The sequence below is a fragment of the Arvicanthis niloticus genome, assembly GCF_011762505.2.
Source record: "Arvicanthis niloticus isolate mArvNil1 chromosome Y unlocalized genomic scaffold, mArvNil1.pat.X SUPER_Y_unloc_2, whole genome shotgun sequence".
Taxonomy (NCBI): Eukaryota; Metazoa; Chordata; class Mammalia; order Rodentia; family Muridae; genus Arvicanthis; species Arvicanthis niloticus.
This window is the reverse complement of record NW_023044979.1, coordinates 3610573-3624877: the sequence shown is the minus strand read 5'-3', so window position 1 is coordinate 3624877 and position 14305 is coordinate 3610573. Positions and strand designations below refer to the sequence as shown.

Genomic DNA, 14305 nt, shown 5'->3' with positions numbered 1-14305 from the left:
CAGAATGTGATTCAGTCCTATTTATTCTTATGTCTCTCTCTCCTCTCGTCTCTGTTCTTCTCTCTTTCCAAGTCTCAAGTCCCAAGTCCCTAATTGCAAGTCTCAAAATCCCAAGTACTTTCTTCTGTCTGCCTCTTGCTTTTTATACTACTCTTAAGTCTCACTTCTTAAGTCACACCTTTAAGTCTCACTTAAAGGCTATTAAAAACAAATCTCTTATCAGGGTATATGGCTTGAAATGGCTGCAAGGATGATAGCCACATTCTGTTGGCTCCCCACAGGTCGCCCCTTTTAAATTGTTTTTCAAAAGTGAAGGCTGGGAAAACTTATGAAAACCATGCATACCTTAGTGTGCCATTCCCCCAGGCCCGAGCTGGCCACAATAGACCAAATTTACCAAAATAGATCAAACAATAGGACATGGGTTGCATTGCATTGCTGGCCTTGGAGCCCTGCAGTCTACTACAGGAGCTAAGAAGAATGGACTGCCTGCTGAGTTTGCCTTGACACCTTCTGGCTATTATCTCCTTTCCCAGCCCCTGGGCTGAACCAAGAAGAGACTCTGGGGGATGGGGCTTACCATTAATATGTGAAAGCAAAAATATTAAACTTCAGGCCTTGATCAGAATACGTTGTCTTGGCCCCGTGCTTTTCTCGCCCTCCATTCCCCTTTGATTCACAGCCTTCTTCTCAGGTAAATGCGGTATCTTGGTATCTTGTAGCTGATCGGAACAAAGGACCCCAGCCTCCCTTTCCTGTCTTTGGATACTCAACAGCCATTGGTTGAGCTCCTGTCTTAGGATGGTGAGGCCTCCCATTTTAGGGGCAAGGGTCTTGAAGTGTTCTCTTACCTGTCATTGACTATCTGGCTTAGTGCATAAGTTAGGGTTTAATCCTCATTAGTCTTGATGACAGAAGTTTTAGAATCCCCTACTTCCAGCCTGTAATAATGCATGTGTATGGGTTTCATTCGAATAGCGTCTATCTGTTGTCATAAAACAGCATGGTCTTGAGAGCCAATCAACTTTACAATGCCTGAATAGTCAGCATAAAAGCAATACTCTTTTTAAGGGCAACATATAACTCTCTCTGTCAGAGGAGTAAAAAGTATAAGCCTCTTCTATTCTGTTTACAAATGTGTTATAGCAGAATCTAAATCTATAGAAATGCAGAACTGTTCATAGTTTTTGATCTTAACAAAACAAGTAAGAAAATCCCTGTTCCTGCTCCTGTCAATCTCAACCCCCAAAAAACAACTATAGTAACTGTGGTAGTGGGTTTTCTCCTCGGGTAGCATGGCCTCCTGTATAGATATAGTTAGCTCATTGGTTTTGGGTTGTTACAACTTCTTCATTAATTATTGTGTCTGGGTCATAGTTGTCTTAAGTTCTCAAAATTTTAGAGCTTCAGTCATCTGAAGGAGCCTCAGTCAATGGCATGCCCTCATCAGAATGGCTGGTTGCTACATCTTTGAGAGATAGTGTTGATGATTAATTAGTGTGGTGCGGTGGGGCAGTTGAAGCAGTGAGAAGCAGCTGGGTGCTTGATCGAGCATGAGCTTGGAACCCTAGACCATTATTGGACGGCAGGAGTTCTGCTCTGATCCTGGGCCCTGGTTCTTTTCATTTAGCTTCAGCCTTCTCCACAGCCCCTCATACAGAGAGGTTTACTACCATCAGTCATAAGGAACAGGCCTCAGGCCCTGGAGAGATTTACATACTCATGAGGCACCTGAAGGCCATAGGGTGGAGCCAATTAATCATTCCTCCCCAGCCCCTCCCCCTGTCTCCCTCCCTATTTAACTAAGGTCTGCCCTGAGTTGGGGGGTGCATCCAGATCCAACCACCATCCACTATGACATTAAAGCCTGTAAAAACCCATGGACTTTCTTGTGTCATTGAGACTGCACCCATGAGAAACCCTGGAAGAGGCCTTTAATGAGCCACAGCTGTGGCACTTAACTTCACCCTGGAGGAACCCTCTCAGCATTTCCCAGCCACAATTACCTTCAGATTAGGAAGGCTCTTTCACTGAGGCTGGCAATATCCCTAAGCAAGTGGTCCTGGGCTGGATGAGAGAGCAGGCTGAGCATGAAACAGTGACCAAGCAAGAGAGCAAGCCAGGAGACAGTGTTTGTCCATGCTTTTTGCCTTCAGTTTCTAATCTAACCTCCCAAAATGATCGACTGTGATCTGATAGAACCATGTACCACAACCACTTACTACCTGAGACGGTTTTGCTTAGAGGATTCTATCACAGCAGCAGAGTAGCAAGTTAGAACAACAACAACAAAATAGTATCAAAGGGTTATTTTGCTGCTAGACAGAGTCTATGTTGTAGATTGTATTCTTTGTATACAGGACAAATTTTGGGTAGAAAGGTTTTAGGATTGGTTGTTGTCTTTGACTCTCCACTGGGGGTCCTGCCTGACTGCAGGATATTGCTTCTTCAGCGTCCGTATCTAACTGCTATGCATCTTAGCTAAGATCAACCCCATAGACTCATTGGTGCCCTCCAATTCATGGTCTCTGGCACATCCTAAATATAACCCCTTCTCCCAGCCAGCTGAAGATTTTGATTCATTTTCCCCCTCTGGCCCTCTCTTGTCTCTTGCCACACGTGTTCCTATTAGTTATAGAGAGGTGAGCTCGCCTTCCAGGAACTACAATAAACCTTCAGTCTTCCAAGTGGTCAACTTGGGCATCTAAGGCCCTTAACCCAACAAGATAACAAAGCAATAACAGAAGGCTGGACAGATGGCTCAGCTGTTAAGAGCACTGGCTGTTCTTCCAGAGGTCCTGAGTTCAATTCCCAGCCACCACATGGTGGCTCACAACCATCTTTAATTCAAACTGATGCCCTCTTCTGGTGTGTCTGAAGACAGATACATTGTACTCATATACATTAAATTAATTAATTAATTAATTAAGAAAAAAGCAGTTTGCATAACATTTAAAAAAAATAAAGCAATAACCGTGTTAGAAAGGCTGACTAATCACCATGGGGAAGTTAAATTGCTTCTCCAAATGGAGTTACAAAGGCTTATGTCTAGACTGCAGAATCTCTAGTGGTGGTTCTCAACCTTCCTAGTGCTGGGACCCTTGAATACAGTTCCTCATATTATGGAGACACATAATATGAGACAAAACATAAAATTAATTATATTGCTGCTTCCTAATTGTAATATTGCAACTGTGGTGTACTGTAATATGAATATTTGATTTGCAGTTGGTCACAGGCAACACTTGAGAAAAGGTTCTTAGATTCCCACAGGGGTTATGACCCACTGTTTGAGAACTAGCATTTTATGGTATCTCTTGATGATTAAAAGCAATTAAATGTCTTGTAATTTAAATCAATGGAAGCCTACAACAGCCTTCTCCAGACAGGATTACAAAGGGCACAGACCCATCAGAAATGAATTTATGAATCACTCTTCCAGGAAAAGTTCCAGATCTGCTGTGGTTATTACCAAGGTTGTGGAAAATACAGCATGGGTAGTGGGGGAAGGTCATTATAAATATAAACAAAGGCCACATGACTAATTGCAGAAAAGAGGATTATAAGTGATGTGAGTATTCCTGACATATTGTGTTAATGTTGTATTTCTACAGACAGTTGTGATTTCTTTCCTAAATTTCAGGAAATTAATTAAGAGAATATCAATGGTTATCACACCTGAAGTTGCTACACTGAAAAATGTTCCCACAATGCATTATAACATTTTTTTGTGTCTGTGCTTGTACAAGGGTAGTTCAATCATTTTAGGCATAATTGTAACCTGGTGTAACATAATGCTGAAATTGTATTTCTTTTTGCTGAAATTGTAACATTTAGGCATTATTATGACTTTTTTTTAATTTATAAATTAACCATGACATAAGAAGATATGATTCTGTGTAAAGTTGACATGGGATAGAGTTGACATTACTGTCTTGATTGGTAACTCTATTACATCTGGAATTAACTAAAACCCCCAAAGTGACCTTAATCTGAGTCTTGATAGTGGAAGACACAGCTTTAATCCAGGTGTTTGAGCTACAAAATCCCCAGCTCTAATCTGATCCATGACTTGTACTGCAAGCCTATATAATGACATGGAAGGAGAAGGTTGTAGGAGTAGCCTTCTTGTAAGGTTGTGTCCTTCACCCAGCCTTGAGCAGACCTGAGAGACCTTGCTTACCACAACAGACCAAGTGATAGGACCTATTTGTTGTCATTTTTGTTCATTTGTTTTTTGTTTGTCTTTTGGTTTGGTTTGGTTTTTGCAAGTAGTGGAAGACTGTCTCAAACAGAGAAGAAAAACCTGAGCACAATCAGTCAGAGGAATTGAGGTGGGCAAAAGCACTGCCCCAAACCCAAACACCGGAAGGCTGCTACCCTCAGTGCTGCCCCTTGGCCTGAGGGCAAACCTACCTTCTCCAGCTTATCTTTTCCTGATGCATGCCAGTCTGAGTTAAAGCCAGCACCTACAAAAGCACTTTCTCTCAGATTTCTGAGGATTGGGCAATGGAAACTTTCTCTCCAATACATGGCACTTCTCACACTAAAAACAAAGAGAATCCCACTGACTTCAGCAGATGCCATCTCCTTCCTGGACTACCTCGTTTCTCACCAAAGCATGCCAGCAATCAACTGTAGTATACATTTTGAAGAAAGGAAATTGCACCATGGCATTGACTGATGTCTTCTGTGACTCTTCAAACCAATATGCAGCTTGGCCAATTTGAAAAACTGGACCCTCAGAAAAAAAGCAGAATGGAGGTCAGGGTAATGCTCAGTTGGAAGAGTGTTTGTTGAGCGCACACAAACCAGAAAACCATGCTCGTGTACAGGTGCAATTCTGTCACTCAGGAGTCAGTGGCCGCAGGATGACAAGTCCTAAAACAGCCTGAGCTAAAACATAAAAGTGATAAGAATAAAAGTAGTCAGACCAAAAAACCAAAATATGAATAAAAACAAATATGAAAAAAAATCAGAATATGTTCTCTTCACCATACATCATATTATTGATAGTAACAATAATAATGCTTTCTCTCACTATAGGATATTTTATATTATTTATTATTTATTTCATGTTATATTTTTATTTTATATTTATTCATTTTCTTTTATATTTTTATCTTCTTTAATTTTTTTATATTTTGTATTTTACATTTTATACTTTATATTTTATTTTATTGTATTTTTATTTATTTTATTTTCATTTTATTTTACATTCTGTATTCACCTTCCAGTGCTTCTGGGCTTCTAACCCTGGCAAGAAAGAAATATGCAAGTATATCACTAAGGGTGGACCAAAAACCTGAAGCTATATATACTGTCCAAGGACCTAATTTTTATCCTCTCAGGACTCAGAGAAACTATCTACCTCTGTCTTCAGCTAAATAAAATGAAGAGCCAAGTTTTCATGAAATTCCACAAAAGAGAAGAAGCAGAGGGCAGTGTCCTCATAATGTCCCACCTTGACAAAGATCCTCAACGGGCTCTGTGATTGTGGATTTCCTGGCCAGTTTAGATGCAGGGCCTACAATGGTGAGGAATCATGCCACCAGGCATTTACCCAAAGACACTTAAGCTGAATAAAATTTGTGGTGAGAATTGTGTGCAACCCTCAATCTGGCAAAAGTTCAAAGGACTTTCAGACTCATAAAAATGCTAGGCAACCCAAGGCACAGAACGCCATTAAACAATTCAGGTTGGTGTCTTCTGTCTAGTCCAATGGAAGAAAGTCTCAAAATACACAGCTAAAAGAATCTTAATGTATAAATCATGTCAGATGTCATGAATCATCTAAGCTAATAGCATATTTTCTGAAATGCCACAGTAGGCACTTAATTGTTTGTGGTTGTAGGGCACAAAGAAGAAAGTGCCTGTCATGTTGGTGGTCCACTGTTAGTTCAAGAGCCCAAGCAGAAGGGCAGAAGCAGGTAAATGTCAGGGACTAGAACATCCTAGTTTACATACAGAGTTCCAGGCTAAATACACACAGAAACAAACCTTCCATTACCAAATGCAACTTTCAGTAATTGACACCAAAATGACCATGTCATTGCAGATGTGTGTCCATTCTGAGTGCAAAAATGTAAGATCAAACTTTATCATGCCAACATTTATGAAAAAATAAACTGGAGATGCCAGGCAGACTAGAACAGCAGTAATGGTGCTGGAGAGATAGCTCAGCAGTTAAGAGTACGGGCAGCTGTACCAGAGGTCGTGAGTTCAATTCCCAGGAACCACATGGCAGCTCACAACCATCTACACTGAGACCTGGCGCCCTCTTCTGGCCTGAATGCTGTATACGTAACAAATCCTAAATAAAATAAAATAAGGCTGGAGAGATGGCTTGGTGACTGCTCTTGCAGAGGTCCCGAGTCCCAGCAGTCACATGGTGGCTCACAACCATTTGTAATGGGATCTGCTGCCCTCTTTTGGTGTGTCTGAGACAGCTACAGTGTACTCACATACATAAAATAAGTAAACAATTGAAAAATAAATAAAGTAAAAATAGATTTGGAAAGCTATGTGTTTCTAACTTAGAAAGTACAACTACTGCTATCCTACATAGATATCCAGGGTGGGTCCTACAGTGTCCTTGTCTCTCTGATAGTCTACCTCTTCAACAGCTGAGATCAGTCTCACTTATAAAATAACCTCAAGTAAGTTATATATGCAACATTGTCATTTAAGCCTAGAATGAATAACATGTTTAAGGACTTCATAGAGATTTTTTAGTCAGTATGTAGCTTTTGGTAAGAAGTGCTATTTTTCTTCCTACTTTGCATTTTTTTAAGATAGGATGTCTTGTGTGTTGGAGAGATGAATCAGCAGTTGAGACTACTGACTGACTCCTTGTTCAGAGGTACTGGGTTTGATTTCCAGCAACCTTTTGGTGGCTTATCACCATCTGTAATAGGATCTAATACCCTCTCCTGGTGTGTATGAAGACAGTTATAGCATCCTCATATAAGTGAAAAAATAAGTCTCTAAAAAAAGAGAAAATGTTGCTTCTCTATCCGACCAGCAGACAGGAACTATGCAACTTGGAGTTCTTCTCAACACAGTTTATTCAGGATCCCTTACCATCCTTTATGTCTGGAAGCCCCTCTCCTCCAGCCCCTTAACGGCTGTCCTTTTATGCACCTGCCATGTGGACATGCCTCATTGGTGCACGTCATACAGCCCGATTCTGCTTGGCAGCAAGTCTGCGCAGTAGTTCTGCGGTCATGGCTCTGTTAGAAAAAGGCAGGCAGCACAAAAACTACCAAGAAGTGGTGCTTGAGACTTTGCAGGCACAATTACAGCTGGCTGCACTATCACACCAGTTCCTCACAGGAAAGGAGGATCTCAGTGTAAAGGTGCACACATGAAAGTCACAGACTTACTATGTGAACAAAACTAACATTGAGCACACAGGAAGCAATCTACATTTTTACCCAAAGTTTTGAAGGCGATCTTTCTCATCACTGTGCCCAGCTGTGAAGAGTCATTTCATGGTTGTCGTCTGCAACTTTGCTTATCACTTCCCATGAGTCAGTTCTTTCTATGTACATGAGAACATTTTTGTAGTATCTGGTTACAGTTAATTCTGATTGGCTGTGTGATTCTGACATCTTTGTTGCTCTAGTTTTCTACTCTCTGAGTGTTTTGCCTGTTGATTGGGTAAGTGGATCATGAGGTGGTCAGGTGTGGACAGAGTCCAGAAGACAGCTTTGTCTATCCCAGTGAGTGTACTGGGAGTCAAATCCAGATCGTCTGGAAGAACATGATGTGATTTGAACTGCTACGGTATCTCTCCAGCTTCTTCCTCTATACTTTAATCTTTCTGTAGTCTCTCTGACTCCACCTGCCATAATAAAAATTCTTCCAAGGTTACAACATCTATTTTTAAGAGATGAAACAAACAAACCAACCAAACTAACTACCCCCAAAGAACATCCCTGTAACCCTGTCTGACTCCAGAAATAACTATGTCTGTACATCCATACCATTTCTGTAGATTTCTCTAAAAGACCAGAGGGAGGCAAGTGTAAGAAGTGGAGCTGTGTCACTGGTAACCACACAGCTGTGATTCATTATGTTTCTTTTTTTAAATTATTACTGATATTTGAAAAATGCCCATCCTGCTCAGAACCACATTTACTCATTTAAAATGCATAAAGACAAAATTGCAGAAGCAGTGGCACAACAACTGCTTTAGATTTCTTTCCTTGAGTTAGGACCTTTTGTTTGTTTTCCCTTGTTTGTTTGTTTTGCTGATTTTTAAGTAGTTGCCCTTGAACTGACATTGTAGACCAGGCTCACCTTGAATTCAGAGACAAGCCTGCCTCTGCCTTCTGAGTGCTGGCTGCAAAACTCTGGTCTTGGGAAGAGCTAAACAATCACAATGAGAGCTGCTGTCCTTTTTTGGTCAATGTTATCATCAAATACCTCAAGCATGTCAGGAATTACTCATTTTGAAGGTGTTCAGCAGCATCTGGTTCTATCTGTGCCTATGCCAGGCAGGGAGCACATAGTGGCCATGGAATACTTTCACCAAAGATATATTCCCGGACAATCTATGAGGTAAGACAGGTTTTGGGGGTTGTTGTTGTTGGCATATCTACCTATATCAATCCCTGCCAGTGAATGATACATTCAGAAATCAGAGAAAGGTGATATATCTGCAAAAATTAGAGCTATAGGTGTTATTCAGCTGCTTGTTGGGTTAAAACTAAGAGATCATTTCTGATTAATAAGTTCTAGAGTTTTCTTTTGGTTTTTGTTTTGGTTCTTCTCGTCAAAGAAATTTGATTTGGTATGGATTGGGATTGTGAGTTTCTTGTGCTCTTGATCCATGTCCACTGTCATTACATTTAGCAAGCAAAGACAGGGTCAGACTCCCTAGTATATGTATTTGTATCTTCAGTAAAATACCAACAGTGTAGTAAACAATCCTGGTCCCTGACTCTCCTTGTTTCTGTAGGATCCACTGCTATAGTTTTCTCCAGTCTTTTCACAGTCTACTACACAGACTACTGAGAACTGCACAGAAGGCAGTTGAAATCATTTTGAACTTCTTTTGGTCCTCTGAGGGGAGACATTGTTTCCAATGTCCATGTGTCCTCGTATAAGAATTGAGTGTTTTGAAAAACAATTAACAATTTTACCCTTGAATGATGCTTGGAAAAAAGCAAAAGTTCAGTGCACAGCAGTCCTCCTGTCTCCTGATGAATTGCTTCAAGTTTTTCTCAATTTAGGAAAATGTTGCCTTTAAGACTCTCTCTGTCTTTCTCTGTCTCTGGCTTTGGAGGTGGCAGAGGCAGGCAGGGCAGACTTCCTGGCTGTCTTGGACACACTTTGTAGACTAGGTTAGCCTTGAACCTGTAAGAGCCCGCCTCTGCCTTTCAAATGCCGGGATTAAAGCTGTACACCACTATGACTGGCTGAGATTCTCATCATTTTTATTAATGATTCTAGCTTTGGCCAGGCAGTGGTGGTGGCACAGAGAGGTGGATCACTGTACATTTGAGGTTAACCTAGTCTACAGACCAAGTTACAGGAAAGCTGAGGCTAAACAAAGAGGAGCTCTTTCCAGAAATGAAACAACAATAAAATATTTTAGCTTTTAATATACAGAGACATGATTTGTTTAGTCCTATTGTCTGTAGAACTTTGGTAAGGAAGGCCAGTTGGGTTTTATTAAGGACTTTTTGACTGATTGTGTTTCAGCTCTGATTGTGTGTCATCCTTAGACATGAAACTAGCACCATAAATTTGCTCTAGAATTTTATTTTACTATCACGTGTTTGTGGACTGTTGTTAAAGGTTGGTTACATAGACTGAGATGGTGGTGAAATTTCTCTCCATGTATTTCTGGTTGTCTGTGAAGTCACTGCATAAACTGGCTTAGTCTGGAACCACGGATATCTGAAACCAGGTCTACCTAGAAAGATTCATGGAGTTCCAGGACAATGAATGATATTCATGTTGATATCCTTTTTTATGTATTTTCACTGTCTAACTAAGTAAGTCTGCCTGGCACACAGAGTTCCAGGATGACTGATTATATTGATCTTTTATTATGCATTTTATTTAAAAAATGGATAATAAAATGATCTAATTGACCTGGTTTTATTATTCTGTGTCTCTCTGTCTCTCTGTCTCTCTGTCTCTCTGTCTCTCTGTCTCTCTCTCTGTCTCTCTCTCTGTCTCTCTCTCTCTCTCTGTGTGTTGGGAAGGAGGTACGGGTGGGTTGAGGGTGGGACTATTACCTGCCTGCCTCTCTACCTGCCTTTCTGTCTGTGAAACCTGTGCATGTCTGATGCATTCAAAAGCCAGATGAAGGGGTCAGATCTGCTGAAATTAGAGTTATGGATGACTGTCAGGCTTGCCCTGAGGTTGATGGGACTTGAGCCTATGTAAGACAGAAACAGGACAGGCAGGAACAGATCTAGGGTGCTCATTAAGCTTCTGTTATTCATTTTCCTGTTACAGAGTTATGTCTGAGGATCCTCCTAGTTATATGGAACAAAAACAGCAATGGGGAAAACCATACCTGTGTGAGCTAGATTTCCCATTTTACTTAGACATACTTAATCATCTCTAAGGTGTGCAGATCAAAGAAAGCATATTTCTGGAATATACTTACAAATAAACAAGCAACCACCACCACCACCAACAACAACAACAAAGTATGTTAGGATTGTATTGATGATTTGGTTTTTTGGTGTGAAGTTGTGATGATCTTTGTAACATGTGATCATGTATATGTGCTGAAGACAAAGACAACATCATTGTTCCTTCTTTCTTGCCCCACACCCCAGCCCCTGCCTTGAAATTTTTCCCCTTAGAGGAATTATTCCCTTATTAGAATTTTTTATTTTTTCTACTTAGCATAATAGTGAAATAATTGGTTTTACATATAGAAAATTGACAAAGTGTTTCTTATGAGACTGTAGACATCCTGCAATGAGTCACATTAAGAATACTTTACTCAGTACATCTGGAGACAAATTTACATAACCTAAATAGTTATTCTCCTTCTAACTTGTACAAATACTGGCCAGCCAGGCCATTTTTTCGATAGAGGTTTAGTAACACTTAAAAAGCTCTGCTGTGATTATTTTAATTCAACAGAGCTGAAGGTATGAAAATGGTTGTGGTTTAATTTAGAAGATAAGATAAGCCCTGTGCTGGATCTGCCTATCTTTGTATATTTATCTGTTTTTAAAGAGGTTTTACTAGATATAAATATCTTTTAAATTATTAACATGTTTATGCACATATAAAATTTAAAATATGTTTGTATCATAATTAAAAACATAGATATGTTAGTCTTGTATGAGTGAGGACAATGTCAAATATTGATAACATCTTCTGGTCTAGGAGTAGTAAACTTTTTAAAACATGTTACCTATTCCAAGGAAAGATTCACACCCATATTATCATTTTATATTTACTGTACCTGTGAGGATATATTGATTAAATATATTTTTATCCTTTCATATTAATTTTTATTTTCATCAGGGACAAAATGAACTAGGGTCAAGTTAACAAGTTTAATTTACTTGCAATTCATTGGCTATTAAATATATGATGTGAATAACAAACCATGTCTCAGGTGTATATTCTACATGTAATTAATAAAAATTCAAAATTTATAAGCCATGACTTTGTGTCTATTGCTTGTCTGGGATTACTGTTTCAGAATTTTCATTGTCAAGTGAAAACGTCACATAGAAATGTTTAGTAAGCACATTTTTAGGTTGGGCAGAAAGTAAACCAGACATGTCTATTGCAGAAGAGTACTGAAGGGCATTTTATCTCAGAGGAAAATTAACTGCAGCAATAGCTGACAGTGAGACCCAGCATAGGGTAGCATAAATGTTCTTTGCTGGCAGCAGGCTGTGTGGCTCTTGGCAACTTATCCTTTGATTATCTGTAGGGTTCTGTGAATATCAAAGTCTTTGCTTCCTTTGCTAGTTTTGGAGGCAAATGGCTGGAAAAACTTTCAGGTTCTTTTGAGAAGCCTTTCTCTAAGTAAGAGAGAAGCTATCTGAATAAGAGTAAAACAAACCATTAAGATATAAATTGAATACCTTGTAAGCCTGATGTTTCTTCTTTGTGTAATAGGGATAATATTGACTCAGTTTGACCATCGAGAATAATGGTGGCCACCTTAACCTTAACCGTGAGCCTAACCCTATCCTAACCCTCACCTCTGAATTTCTTGACCTCCTAAATCAAATTCTACAAACCCTTATCCTAATCCTATCCATGATTGCCTAATCCTCTGACCCTAACTCAAATCCTGCTTGTTGTGGGGCATATTTTTATTACAATTTTTGAAGTGAGAAACTCTTTATTAATCTTGATGTTTTGAGATGTTCAGATCCACCTTTAATCTGGGCTATAGATTCTTTTGACAACCTACATATATAAAGGACATTGAACAGGGCCGTGTTTTTGTTTTTTGTATTTGCCCTACTTTTTTGTACAAAACAAAGATGATTTGTTTATTTGCATTTTAAAATTGGTATTAGTAAGTACTTATTTCTTCAGAATTCTGGCATACACTGAAGATCAGCTGTAATATCCTGCAGCATGCAATCAACCAGTCCTTGATTTTCTAGTTTCCCTTGTCTAACAGCATTTATTGGGACATTCTATTAAATAGCCTTTCTGTATAGAAAGATTTATTCTATGATTTGAGCTATGTTTATCTACAGAACCTGTACTAATACAAATGTTGTTTTTCTCCACTTTTACACTAATGAAGATGTGCTGGGTACCAGTAGTGCTCACCTGTGTTTCCCTTTATGATTCTGGATTTTCTTCAGGGTTGATTGATACCTGTCATCTGGTGAAAGGAAGCTGCTGTTTCCCTAAGCCCAGCATGAAGCCACAAAACTAGACTCTTGTTTCCCAAAATCCCTCTTTAGTGTTAGCATTCTGTCTAAAACTCTACCTCACAGTTACCCGGTGACAACCAGGTATGCTGCTCCCTATAGTTACCTCTTTAAAGAGAGACTGAATGTCTTCTATGTATGTGGGGGGAGGTGTGGGGTAAAGGGATGTCTCAGTAGACTCTTGACTCAGGCTGAGATATCTTTTCTCCCTGAGGAACCAGCCAGATGACACTATAGTATAGAATATAGTATATTTAGGACATGGGGGGGGGGAGTTAAGAGGGTAGTAGAGGCAAGGAAAGACAGAGACAGGCAGAAAGTAGAAAAGTAGAGGGCTGGCTTGAGCATGTGGAGAAAGAGTGGGGAGGGGAATGGGAGAGAGTGGGCAATTGATGAACCTAAGATGGCAAGATAAAGAGAGAGCAATAGATCAAAAGGGGGAGGAACTGGCAAGCAGCCACCTTTACAGGGGCTCAGTCCTACCTGGCTGTTGCCAGGTAACCATGGGGAGGAGCATACCTGGCTGTTGCCAGGTAACTGGGGTGGAGTTTAAACAGAATTCTAAAGAAATAACCAGTGCATCCTTCGACTTGTGGGTCAGATTGATACCTCCACTGCACACTGAGTACTGGGCTATGGAAGCTGTTCACCCTGATTACAGGAAGAAGAAGGCAAGTGCTGTGAGGAAAGCTCAGGTAAGGTCTGGAGTCAGGTCCTGGTAGGTGCAGGATCATTGCTCTCAGAGGGGAGGAGAAGGCAGTTGAACAGCCAGAGCTGGAATGCTGGGTTCTCCCCCAGGGCTGGGTGGGGTGAGACTCCTCTTTGAAGGCAGAAACAAAAGCTAATGGAGTGCAAACCCCTCCTGAGCTCTGGAAAAGGTCTGACCCTGGTCTGGATGCACACTTTAACCTTGAGGAGTGGTAAGACTCACTGGCCAATCAAGACTCTCAGGCAGACCTGCCAATCAGAAAAGGAGGCATTTTCTTCCGGGTGCCAGTTTGCAAGTTTGCTGTGCCTGTGCAGGCTTGAATAGTCATATGTGCCCTGATCTGAGCTCTGCTGTGGGTGCTGTGTGGAGACCTCAGGGAAGCTCTGAAATCGAGTCATGGTGAGCACAGGGTCACTGCCCACAATGGGTAGCGGCAGGCCCCTGTGCAGTGGGAGTTGGGGGTGCTGGGTCCTCTCTGGGGCTGCATGGGAAGCATCAGCCAGATGTGACGACATGTGAGTTCCCTGGTGCTGCTCTTCCTGTGTTAGATCAGGAGGTGACCTCTGAGTAACTTCACTATCTTGGCTGATTCTGAATCTGCACAAAACATTTGGACGAGTTGCTTTCTTGTAGAAACACGGGTGGTTTGTCTGACTCTGCAGCACATGTGTCCAAAACCTTTTGTCTTTTATAGTATAAAATAAGA

The 14305-nt window shown here is 40.5% G+C and overlaps 1 protein-coding gene across 1 annotated transcript in view; it reads left to right on the top strand.

Moving 5' to 3' along the window:
- LOC143433985 (uncharacterized) overlaps positions 1-14305 on the top strand; it is a 29862-nt gene that overhangs the window by 10426 nt on the left and 5131 nt on the right. The window lies entirely within an intron of this gene.